Source organism: Melospiza melodia, chromosome W (genome assembly GCF_035770615.1).
Source record: "Melospiza melodia melodia isolate bMelMel2 chromosome W, bMelMel2.pri, whole genome shotgun sequence".
Classification (NCBI taxonomy): domain Eukaryota; kingdom Metazoa; phylum Chordata; class Aves; order Passeriformes; family Passerellidae; genus Melospiza; species Melospiza melodia.
The window spans coordinates 41,115,679-41,128,408 of NC_086225.1; positions in this window are offsets into that span (position 1 = coordinate 41,115,679).

The window sequence follows — 12,730 nt, forward strand, 5'->3', positions numbered from 1 at the left end:
AACGAATGTTTGGGTGACCTTAGCCAAGGCTGCCGGATCGGATACTATATGTCTGTCTAATTCGGAACCAGAAAAGCCTTTCTCAACCTGTTTGGTTGGTGTGCCAGTGAAAGAGTTTCCTTTGGTCAGAAAAGAATCCAATGGTAAACCAGGTGGAATTGACAATGGAAACAGTCCTTCCTTCAATTGGAACATTTGTTCGAAAAAACTTCTCAGGGCAGCAAATGTTTCAAACAGTTGGGATGTGTTTCTGCAGACGGACCAATATCCACGGCAATTGCCAAAAGGGTATTGGATCATTTGCGGAGACAGAGGTTGGCAAGGCATTCCAGCCCACCTTGAAGGTGGCCCTTGTAGCATTGGTATGCTTACCATAATTGCCCCTACTGCCAAAGCAGTGATGAAAAAGAAACAAAGGAAAACAAGAGCTGTTCCTCATTATGATGAGAACTGTCAGAGTGATTTTATGCCTTGGAATGCCGCCAGAAGGCTTTCAGCAGGTATATTTCTACCCCAATTGGCTTCAGCTGTGGCATTGAGACAATTAGATCGAGTTGGATGTTGGCTGAGCAAACAAGCTAATGCCACATCCTCCGCAATCAGTGATATGTTGACCGATGTTGATAGTATTAGACATGCTACTCTTCAAAACAGAGCAGCCATTGATTTTCTCTTACTGGCACAAGGACATGGTTGTGAGGAATTGGAAGGATTGTGTTGTATGAATTTGTCTGATCGTTCTGAATCCATTCACAAAAGCATTCAAAAATTAAAGGATCTGACAGCCCAAATTAAAGAAGATGGAGGTTCCTGGTTGGATGATTTGTTTCAAAATTGGAGTTTTGCACCTTGGCTAAGGCAACTTTGCAAGATAGGTCTTTACATATTAGGTGTTCTAATACTGATATTGATAGTGGCACCTTGTATACTCTGTTGTCTTCGGCGAATGATGAACAAAACAGTCCAAGAAGTTTTTGTCATTCAAGCAGGAGAACTAGGAAGTAGAAGCACAGAGAGTGTACGAAATCTCACGAAAGCAGTAGATGAGGGTATTGACATGAACGAAGGTTTTGAATTAAGGCCTTGGAATCGACCAGAGTTTTTTGAACGATGCCTTGTGACTGTTGCCAAACGTGATTCATATCTCTCTTTCAGGGATTGGGTCTTCACAGCATTAAGTTGCTGTGCCGTAATATAGCAATGCTTCAGTTTAGTGAAAATAGGTCTTCAGCAGATAATAAGCAGAAATTTTGCAATAGAGCTATGAAACGCAAATAGCAAGCGACAAGAAAATGAAAGCTTCTGGGTCAAACAGAGAGGGGGAAATGTTGGAATCCATAAGGTTAGAGGATTTTTAAGAAATGGTTACAAAGAAGTATGTAGACCTTAGACTGGAGTTTTGTTAGCATTGCAGAAAAGTTTCCCATGCAAGCAGAAAAAGTTTTCCATGCAAGCAGAAAAGTTTCCCAAGCAGTAGACGTGACAAATAACAATAGGCTTCTGTAGAATTGGCTTTAGGATGGCAACAAAGTTATTTAATATATATCTTTAGAAGGTTAGCATGAATAGAACTCTGTTCTTTGTCTCTTATCAACTAGTCTTTGTTTTAGCTACGATTACCTATGTTTTATAAGATTGGATAGAATGCTTGTCAAGATGTGTTTTCTGTGTCTGATTGGCTGAATTCTAGTCTGAGATGATTTTATGTATTGCTGTATGAGCCCTGTTGAAGGAGACATTTTTTGGTGTGGATCAGTGAGCTGTCATGTCTCCATTTTGTATTTTGAGACCGATGTGCTGGAAATAAAAGCAAAAATCTCTTCACTGGTCTGGTTACCATGTTATCCATATTTGGATATTTTGCCGCGGCCTAGTGGGTTCCTTTTTTAAGGCGTGGGTTCCTGACACTATTGGACTTATACCTGTCCCGTCCCCCGCATATTGGTGCCTCGTGTGAGAACGTAGAATAGAAGAAAAACAAAGAAAAATCGTGGAAGTACCAGCTGCGGAGACCCAAGTGTTAACAAGGAGCACACTGTATCATCTCTCCCGCCGAAGCCAAGAAAATTGTAAGTAACTTATCTCGGGAGAGCGCTTGGGTGACGTTGGGAGGCAAAATAGAGAAAAAGAAAATTATTAAAAGAACACAAAAATGGGAACGAATTTATCAAAAGTTGAATGGGATGTTTTTCATCAATTAGAGACAATGTTACAAGAAAAAGGTCACTCTGAAATTTCAAAAACTGAGCTTAAAAACTTACTTATCTGGGTTAAAGCGAATACGCAAGATTTAAATCTGCAGTCTGCTTTTACTTTTCATTTTTGGGATCAGATAAACTGGAGAATCTATAAACTAGTCTCTCTCAAAAAAGATGAAAGCTTAAGAGAACTTATGCCGGTTTGTAGAGTGCTGTTGGAGCACTGTTTTAAACAAACTGATAATAATAAGATCAACTTGGACTCAGAAAACAAAGCTTCTGGTTCTGTCTCATTAAATTCCAGTAAACCGGAGACTGTGTGAGTATCGGAGAATGTTACAAGTGTTGTTGCAAATGCTGAAAGTATTGCTTTGAACTCTGTTGAACAAAATCTTTCTTCTCTCTCTCTGGGAAAAAATGAGACTCTTTTGGACTTTTCTTCGCGTTGTTCTGTTAATGTAAAAATATGTGACTCTTGTAAGGGGGATGGAACAAAGTGTGTAAAAGATGGAAATGAAAAAGTGACTGTACTTCCTAAAATTGTTTGTGCAGGGACACTGAAACCTGAATTGGATTCTGTTGGGCCTGGGGTGGAGGCTGAGGTGGCTGCTTCCACTCGGGAAATTGTGGTTCCGGGGAACTCTTTTTCACTTAAGCAAAAACATGGTTGTTCTGGTGTTTGTCAATCTATAGATACAGAGAAAGAAAAATTGGCTTTAAGGGTGGAGTCCTTTGAAAGGAAGAGATGGAAGAAACTCGCGACTGTGTTGTTGCTGAAATTCAAAAAGCTGGACTTGAAATCTCTGCAATGAAAATTCAACAAGTTTCACCTTAGAAGTACCTGTGATGGAAGATGATGGAAGACGATGGAAGACGACAATAATACCACAGAAAATTCAGATCCGAACCAGAGTCAACAACCTACAAGAGTTACAACAACTTCTAGGAAAAATCAACTGGGTCAGACCGATGTTGGGAATCAGCAATGATGAACTGAGTCCGCTCTTCCATTTGCTGAGAGGAAGTTGCGACATCACTTCGCCAAGAACTTTAACCCCTGAAGCTCGTGCTGCTCTCGACAAAGTCACAGAAGCTCTTCAAAAAAGACAAGCTCATCGCTGCGTTCCTGAAAATCCTTTCTTTCTTGCAATCTTAGGAGAGAAGATGCAGCTTTGTGGTCTCATTTTCCAGTGGGATGCCACAGAACAAGATCCTTTGTTAATAATGGAATGGGTTTTTCCTCCCTACAGGTTTTCAAAGACCATTTGCTCAGTTTTAGAAATGATTGCATACATTATAATTAAGGCTAGAACCAGATTGTTAACTTTGGCAGGTCAAGAATATTCAGTTATCTATTTGCCATTGAAAAATGATTATTTCAATTGGGCAATGCAAAATTCTGATGATTTACAATATGCATTCTTAGGTTTTCCAGGTGTTTGTTCCATACACTATCCAGCTCACAAAATACTGCAAGCAAAATTGAGTTTCAGAGAAAAACCTAAATTAAGTGAAGAACCTTTACATGCTGTGACTCTCTTCACTGATGGCTCTGGTAAAAGCCACAAGTCCGTTGTGACTTGGTTTAATCAAAAGACTGATGTTTGGGAATCTGATATTCAAACAGTAGAGGGATCCCCTCAAATTGTTGAGCTTGCTGCAGTAGTTTGAGCTTTTCAGCTGTTTCCTCAGCCTTTTAATTTGGTCACAGATTCTGCTTATGTTGCTAATGTAGTCAGGAGAATAGAAGGTTCCATTTTAAAGGATGTTAGTAATGAAACTGTACATCGTTGGCTTTCATGTCTTTTTATAACTTTGCAATATAGAACTAATCCATATTTTGTTTCTCACATTAGGGCGCATTCTTCACTTCCTGGATTTTTAGTGGAAGGAAATGCAAGAGCGGACAAGCTGACAATGGTCATTTCTAACACATTGCCAAATATTTTTGAACAAGCAAAATTGAGTCATGCCTTTTTCCACCAAAATGCACAAGCACTCATGCGAATGTTCCAAATCACTAAAAGTCAAGCTAAAGCTATCATTCATACTTGCCCTGACTGTCAATTGGTACAACCTCCTGTTTCTACAGGAGCAATCAACCCCCGAGGCTTACAAAGCCTACAGTTGTGGCAAACAGGTGTTACTAAATAGCCTTCTTTTGGTAAATTTAAAAATATTCATGTTTCCATAGACACGTTCTCTGGTGCAGTTTTTGCTTCCCTTCACACAGGTGAAACTGGCAGCCATGCCTGTCATCATTTCCTGCAAGCTTTTGCTTCATTGGGTATACCCCAAGAAGTAAAAACTGACAATGGTCCCGCATACATATCTCAAAAATTGGCCACATTTTTAAATGAATGGGGTGTTCGACACATTTTTGGTATTCCCCACTCTCCCACAAGCCAAGCAATCATTGAAAGAACACATCAAACCTTAAAACGCATATTAGATCAACAGAGAGGGGGAACGGAAATCACCCCACAGATGAGACTGAGTAAGGCTTTGTATGGTTTTAATTTTCTAAATAGTTCAAGTACAGAACCAGACCCACCAATCTTTAGACACTTTTCAAATAGCACACAGGCAAAACTGAAAGAACATCCTCCTCTTCTAATTAGAAACCCTGACTCTGGACAGATGGAAGGCCCGTTTCAATTAATAACGTGGGGCAAAGGGTATGCTTCTATTTCCACAGGTGCTGGAAGAATTAAGTGGGTTCCTGCCAAAAACGTCAAACCGTATCGCACTTCAGAACCTGTTGTCGAGCCTAGAACTGAGGAAGCGAGTACGCAGACGTGGACCGAATGGAAGGATCCCGGGTCTCGCCTGACGCCTCTTGTGCCTGACGTTCTTTGTGCATCGGTGGAACCCATGAACTCTGATTTTGTGCCAATGTTATTTATGAGTATACGAATTGAATGCTGAATGTTTGTTTAACAAAGCTAATTTTTGGCTGAAAATTTAGGTTATTGTTTTTGTTTAGAAAGAATTCTGCCAAAACTTAGTTCTTGAAAGAGATGGGGAAGAATCAAATGGTATACTTGTTTTGCTTGATTTTAATTGTTTTTTGTCGTGCAGATTTGCCTGTGGATCAACCGAAAACGAGTGTTTGGGTGACCTTAGCCAAGGCTGCCGGATCGGATACTATATGGCTGTCTAATTCGGAACCAGAAAAGCCTTTCTCAACCTGTTTGGTTGGTGTGCCAGTGAAAGAGTTTCCTTTGGTCAGAAAAGAATCCAATGGTAAACCAGGTGGAATTGACAATGGAAACAGTCCTTCCTTCAATTGGAACATTTGTTCGAAAAAACTTCTCAGGGCAGCAAATGTTTCAAACAGTTGGGATGTGTTTCTGGAGACGGACCAATATCCACGGCAATTGCCAAAAGGGTATTGGATCATTTGCGGAGACAGAGGTTGGCAAGGCATTCCAGCCCACCTTGAAGGTGGCCCTTGTAGCATTGGTATGCTTACCATAATTGCCCCCACTGCCAAAGCAGTGATGAAAAAGAAACAAAGGAAAACAAGAGCTGTTCCTCATTATGATGAGAACTGTCAGAGTGATTTTATGCCTTGGAATGCCGCCAGAAGGCTTTCAGCAGGTATATTTCTACCCCAATTGGCTTCAGCTGTGGCATTGAGACAATTAGATCGAGTTGGATGTTGGCTGAGCAAACAAGCTAATGCCACATCCTCCGCAATCAGTGATATGTTGACCGATGTTGATAGTATTAGACATGCTACTCTTCAAAACAGAGCAGCCATTGATTTTCTTTTACTGGCACAAGGACATGGTTGTGAGGAATTGGAAGGATTGTGTTGTATGAATTTGTCTGATCATTCCGAATCCATTCACAAAAGCATTCAAAAATTAAAGGATCTGACAGCCCAAATAAAGAAGATGGAGGTTCCTGGTTGGATGATTTGTTTCAAAATTGGAGTTTTGCACCTTGGCTAAGGCAACTTTGCAAGATAGGTCTTTACATATTAGGTGTTCTAATACTGATATTGATAGTGGCACCTTGTATACTCTGTTGTGTTCGGCGAATGATGAACAAAACAGTCCGAGAAGTTTTTGTCATTCAAGCAGGAGAACTAGGAAGTAGAAGCACAGAGAGTGTACGAAATCTCACAAAAGCTGTAGATGAGGATATTGACATGAACGAAGGTTTTGAATTAAGGCCTTGGAATCGACCAGAGTTTTTTGAACAATGCCTTGTGACTGTTGCCAAACGTGATTCATATCTCTCTTTCAGGGATTGGGTCTTCACAGCATTAAGTTGCTGTGCCGTAATATAGCAATGCTTCAGTTTAGTGAAAATAGGTCTTCAGCAGATAATAAGCAGAAATTTTGCAATAGAGCTATGAAACGCAAATAGCAAGCGACAAGAAAATGAAAGCTTCTGGGTCAAACAGAGAGGGGGAAATGTTGGAATCCATAAGGTTAGAGGATTTTTAAGAAATGGTTACAAAGAAGTATGTAGGCCTTAGACTGGAGTTTTGTTAGCATTGCAGAAAAGTTTCCCATGCAAGCAGAAAAAGTTTTCCATGCAAGCAGAAAAGTTTCCCAAGCAGTAGACGTGACAAATAACAATAGGCTTCTGTAGAATTGGCTTTAGGATGGCAACAAGGTTATTTAATGTATATCTTTAGAAGGTTAGCATGAATAGAACTCTGTTCTTTGTCTCTTATCAACTAGTCTTTGTTTTAGCTACGATTACCTATGTTTTATAAGATTGGATAGAATGCTTGTCAAGATGTGTTTTCTGTGTCTGATTGGCTGAATTCTAGTCTGAGATGATTTTATGTATTGCTGTATGAGCCCTGTTGAAGGAGACATTTTTTGGTGTGGATCAGTGAGCTGTCATGTCTCCATTTTGTATTTTGAGACTGATGTGCTGGAAATAAAAGCAAAAATCTCTTCACTGGTCTGGTTACCATGTTATCCATATTTGGATATTTTGCCGCGGCCTAGTGGGTTCCTTTTTTAAGGCGTGGGTTCCTGACACTATTGGACTTATACCTGTCCCGCCCCCCGCATATTGGTGCCTCGTGTGAGGACGTAGAATAGAAGAAAAACAAAGAAAAATCGTGGAAGTACCAGCTGCGGAGACCCAAGTGTTAACAAGGAGCACACTGTATCATCTCTCCCGCCGAAGCCAAGAAAATTGTAAGTAACTTATCTCGGGAGAGCGCTTGGGTGACGTTGGGAGGCAAAATAGCGAAAAAGAAAATTATTAAAAGAACACAAAAATGGGAACGAATTTATCAAAAGTTGAATGGGATGTTTTTCATCAATTAGAGACAATGTTACAAGAAAAAGGTCACTCTGAAATTTCAAAAACTGAGCTTAAAAACTTACTTATCTGGGTTAAAGCGAATACGCAAGATTTAAATCTGCAGTCTGCTTTTACTTTTCATTTTTGGGATCAGATAAACTGGAGAATCTATAATCTAGTCTCTCTCAAAAAAGATGAAAGCTTAAGAGAACTTATGCCGGTTTGTAGAGCGCTGTTGGAGCGCTGTTTTAAACAAACTGATAATAATAAGATCAACTTGGACTCAGAAAACAAAGCTTCTGGTTCTGTCTCATTAAATTCCAGTAAACCGGAGACTGTGTGAGTATCGGAGAATGTTACAAGTGTTGTTGCAAATGCTGAAAGTATTGCTTTGAACTCTGTTGAACAAAATCTTTCTTCTCTCTCTCTGGGAAAAAATGAGACTCTTTTGGACTTTTCTTCGCGTTGTTCTGTTAATGTAAAAATATGTGACTCTTGTAAGGGGGATGGAACAAAGTGTGTAAAAGATGGAAATGAAAAAGTGACTGTACTTCCTAAAATTGTTTGTGCAGGGACACTGAAACCTGAATTGGATTCTGTTGGGCCTGGGGTGGAGGATGAGGTGGCTGCTTCCACTCGGGAAATTGTGGTTCCGGGGAACTCTTTTTCAGTTAAGCAAAAACATGGTTGTTCTGGTGTTTGTGACACAAATGGTCTTTGAAAACCTGTAGAGATGCAAAACCCATTCCATTATTAACAAAGGATCTTGTTCTGTGGCATCCCACTGGAAAATGAGACCACAAAGCTGCATCTTCTCTCCTAAGATTGCAAGAAAGAAAGGATTTTCAGGAACGCAGCGATGTGCTTGTCTTTTTTGAAGAGCTTCTATGACTTTGTCGAGAGCAGCACGAGCTTCAGGGGTTAAAGTTCTTGGCAAAGTGATGTCGCAACTTCCTCTCAGCAAATGGAAGAGCGGACTCAGTTCATCATTGGTGATTCCCAGCATCGGTCTGACCCAGTTGATTTCTCCTAGAAGTTGTTGTAACTCTTGTAGGTTGTTGACTCTGGTTCGGATCTGAATTTTCTGTGGTCTTCTTGTCATCTCAGTCATCTTCCATCCCAGGTACTTGTAAGGTGAAACTTGTTGAATTTTCATTGCAGAGATTTCAAGTCCAGCTTTTTGAATTTCAGCAACAACACAGTCGCGAGTTTCTTCCATCTCTTCCTTTCAAAGGACTCCACCCTTAAAGCCAATTTTTCTTTCTCTGTATCTATAGATTGACAAACACCAGAACAACCATGTTTTTGCTTAAGTGAAAAAGAGTTCCCCGGAACCACAATTTCCCGAGTGGAAGCAGCCACCTCATCCTCCACCCCAGGCCCAACAGAATCCAATTCAGGTTTCAGTGTCCCTGCACAAACAATTTTAGGAAGTACAGTCACTTTTTCATTTCCATCTTTTACACACTTTGTTCCATCCCCCTTACAAGAGTCACATATTTTTACATTAACAGAACAACGCGAAGAAAAGTCCAAAAGAGTCTCATTTTTTCCCAGAGAGAGAGAAGAAAGATTTTGTTCAACAGAGTTCAAAGCAATACTTTCAGCATTTGCAACAACACTTGTAACATTCTCCGATACTCACACAGTCTCTGGTTTACTGGAATTTAATGAGACAGAACCAGAAGCTTTGTTTTCTGAGTCCAAGTTGATCTTATTATTATCAGTTTGTTTAAAACAGCGCTCCAACAGCGCTCTACAAACCGGCATAAGTTCTCTTAAGCTTTCATCTTTTTTGAGAGAGACTAGTTTATAGATTCTCCAGTTTATCTGATCCCAAAAATGAAAAGTAAAAGCAGACTGCAGATTTAAATCTTGCGTATTCGCTTTAACCCAGATAAGTAAGTTTTTAAGCTCAGTTTTTGAAATTTCAGAGTGACCTTTTTCTTGTAACATTGTCTCTAATTGATGAAAAACATCCCATTCAACTTTTGATAAATGCGTTCCCATTTTTGTGTTCTTTTAATAATTTTCTTTTTCGCTATTTTGCCTCCCAACGTCACCCAAGCGCTCTCCCGAGATAAGTTACTTACAATTTTCTTGGCTTCGGCGGGAGAGATGATACAGTGTGCTCCTTGTTAACACTTGGGTCTCCGCAGCTGGTACTTCCACGATTTTTCTTTGTTTTTCTTCTATTCTACGTCCTCACACGAGGCACCAATATGCGGGGGACGGGACAGGTATAAGTCCTATGGTGTCAGGAACCCACGCCTTAAAAAAGGAACCCACTAGGCCGCGGCAAAATATCCAAATAGGGATAACATGGTAACCAGACCAGTGAAGAGATTTTTGCTTTTATTTCCAGCACATCAGTCTCAAAATACAAAATGGAGACATGACAGCTCACTGATCCACACCAAAAAATGTCTCCTTCAACAGGGCTCATACAGCAATACATAAAATCATCTCAGACTAGAATTCAGCCAATCAGACACAGAAAACACATCTTGACAAGCATTCTATCCAATCTTATAAAACATAGGTAATCGTAGCTAAAACAAAGACTAGTTGATAAGAGACAAAGAACAGAGTTCTATTCATGCTAACCTTCTAAAGATATACATTAAATAACCTTGTTGCCATCCTAAAGCCAATTCTACAGAAGCCTATTGTTATTTGTCACGTCTACTGCTTGGGAAACTTTTCTGCTTGCATGGAAAACTTTTTCTGCTTGCATGGGAAACTTTTCTGCAATGCTAACAAAACTCCAGTCTAAGGCCTACATACTTCTTTGTAACCATTTCTTAAAAATCCTCTAACCTTATGGATTCCAACATTTCCCCCTCTCTGTTTGACCCAGAAGCTTTCATTTTCTTGTCGCTTGCTATTTGCGTTTCATAGCTCTATTGCAAAATTTCTGCTTATTATCTGCTGAAGACCTATTTTCACTAAACTGAAGCATTGCTATATTACGGCACAGCAACTTAATGCTGTGAAGACCCAATCTCTGAAAGAGAGATATGAATCACGTTTGGCAACAGTCACAAGGCATCGTTCAAAAAACTCTGGTCGATTCCAAGGCCTTAATTCAAAACCTTCGTTCATGTCAATATCCTCATCTACAGCTTTTGTGAGATTTCGTACACTCTCTGTGCTTCTACTTCCTAATTCTCCTGCTTGAATGACAAAAACTTCTCGGACTGTTTTGTTCATCATTCGCCGAAGACAACAGAGTATACAAGGTGCCACTATCAATATCAGTATTAGAACACCTAATATGTAAAGACCTATCTTGCAAAGTTGCCTTAGCCAAGGTGCAAAATTCCAATTTTGAAACAAATCATCCAACCAGGAACCTCCATCTTCTTTAATTTGGGCTGTCAGATCCTTTAATTTTTGAATGCTTTTGTGAATGGATTCAGAACGATCAGACAAATTCATACAACACAATCCTTCAAATTCCTCACAACCATGTCCTTGTGCCAGTAAGAGAAAATCAATGGCTGCTCTGTTTATAAGAGTAGCATGTCTAATACTATCAACATCGGTCAACATATCACTGATTGCGGAGGATGTGGCATTAGCTTGTTTGCTCAGCCAACATCCAACTCGATCTAATTGTCTCAATGCCACAGCTGAAGCCAATTGGGGTAGAAATATACCTGCTGAAAGCCTTCTGGCGGCATTCCAAGGCATAAAATCACTCTGACAGTTCTCATCATAATGAGGGACAGCTCTTGTTTTCCTTTGTTTCTTTTTCATCACTGCTTTGGCAGTGGGGGCAATTATGGTAAGCATACCAATGCTACAAGGGCCACCTTCAAGGTGGGCTGGAATGCCTTGCCAACCTCTGTCTCCGCAAATGATCCAATACCCTTTTGGCAATTGCCGTGGATATTGGTCCGTCTCCAGAAACACATCCCAACTGTTTGAAACATTTGCTGCCCTGAGAAGTTTTTTCGAACAAATGTTCCAATTGAAGGAAGGACTGTTTCCATTGTCAATTCCACCTGGTTTACCATTGGATTCTTTTCTGACCAAAGGAAACTCTTTCACTGGCACACCAACCAAACAGGTTGAGAAAGGCTTTTCTGGTTCCGAATTAGACAGGCATATAGTATCCGATCCGGCAGCCTTGGCTAAGGTCACTCAAACATTCGTTTTCGGTTGATCCACAGGCAAATCTGCACGACAAAAAACAATTAACATCAAGCAAAACAAGTATACCATTTGATTCTGCCCCATCTCTTTCAAGAACTAAGTTTTGGCAGAATTCTTTCTAAACAAAAACAATAACCTAAATTTTCAGCCAAAAATTTGCTTCGTTAAACAAACATTCAGCATTCAATTCGTATACTCATAAATAACATTGGCACAAAATCAGAGTTCATGGGTTCCACCGATGCACAAAGAACGTCAGGCACAAGAGGCGTCAGGCGAGACCCGGGATCCTTCCATTCGGTCCACGTCTGCGTACTCGCTTCCTCAGTTCTAGGCTCGACAACAGGTTCTGAAGTGCGATACGGTTTGACGTTTTTGGCAGGAACCCACTTAATTCTTCCAGCACCTGTGGAAATAGAAGCATACCCTTTGCCCCACGTTATTAATTGAAACGGGCCTTCCATCTGTCCAGAGTCAGGGTTTCTAATTAGAAGAGGAGGATGTTCTTTCAGTTTTGCCTGTGTGCTATTTGAAAAGTGTCTAAAGATTGGTGGATCTGGTTCTGTACTTGAACTATTTAGAAAATTAAAACCATACAAAGCCTTACTCAGTCTCATCTGTGGGGTGATTTCCGTTCCCCCTCTCTGTTGATCTAATATGCGTTTTAAGGTTTGATGTGTTCTTTCAATGATTGCTTGGCTTGTGGGAGAGTGGGGAATACCAAAAATGTGTCGAACACCCCATTCATTTAAAAATGTGGCCAATTTTTGAGATATGTATGCGGGACCATTGTCAGTTTTTACTTCTTGGGGTATACCCAATGAAGCAAAAGCTTGCAGGAAATGATGACAGGCATGGCTGCCAGTTTCACCTGTGTGAAGGGAAGCAAAAACTGCACCAGAGAACGTGTCTATGGAAACATGAATATTTTTAAATTTACCAAAAGAAGGCTATTTAGTAACACCTGTTTGCCACAACTGTAGGCTTTGTAAGCCTCGGGGGTTGATTGCTCCTGTAGAAACAGGAGGTTGTACCAATTGACAGTCAGGGCAAGTATGAATGATAGCTTTAGCTTGACTTTTAGTGATTTG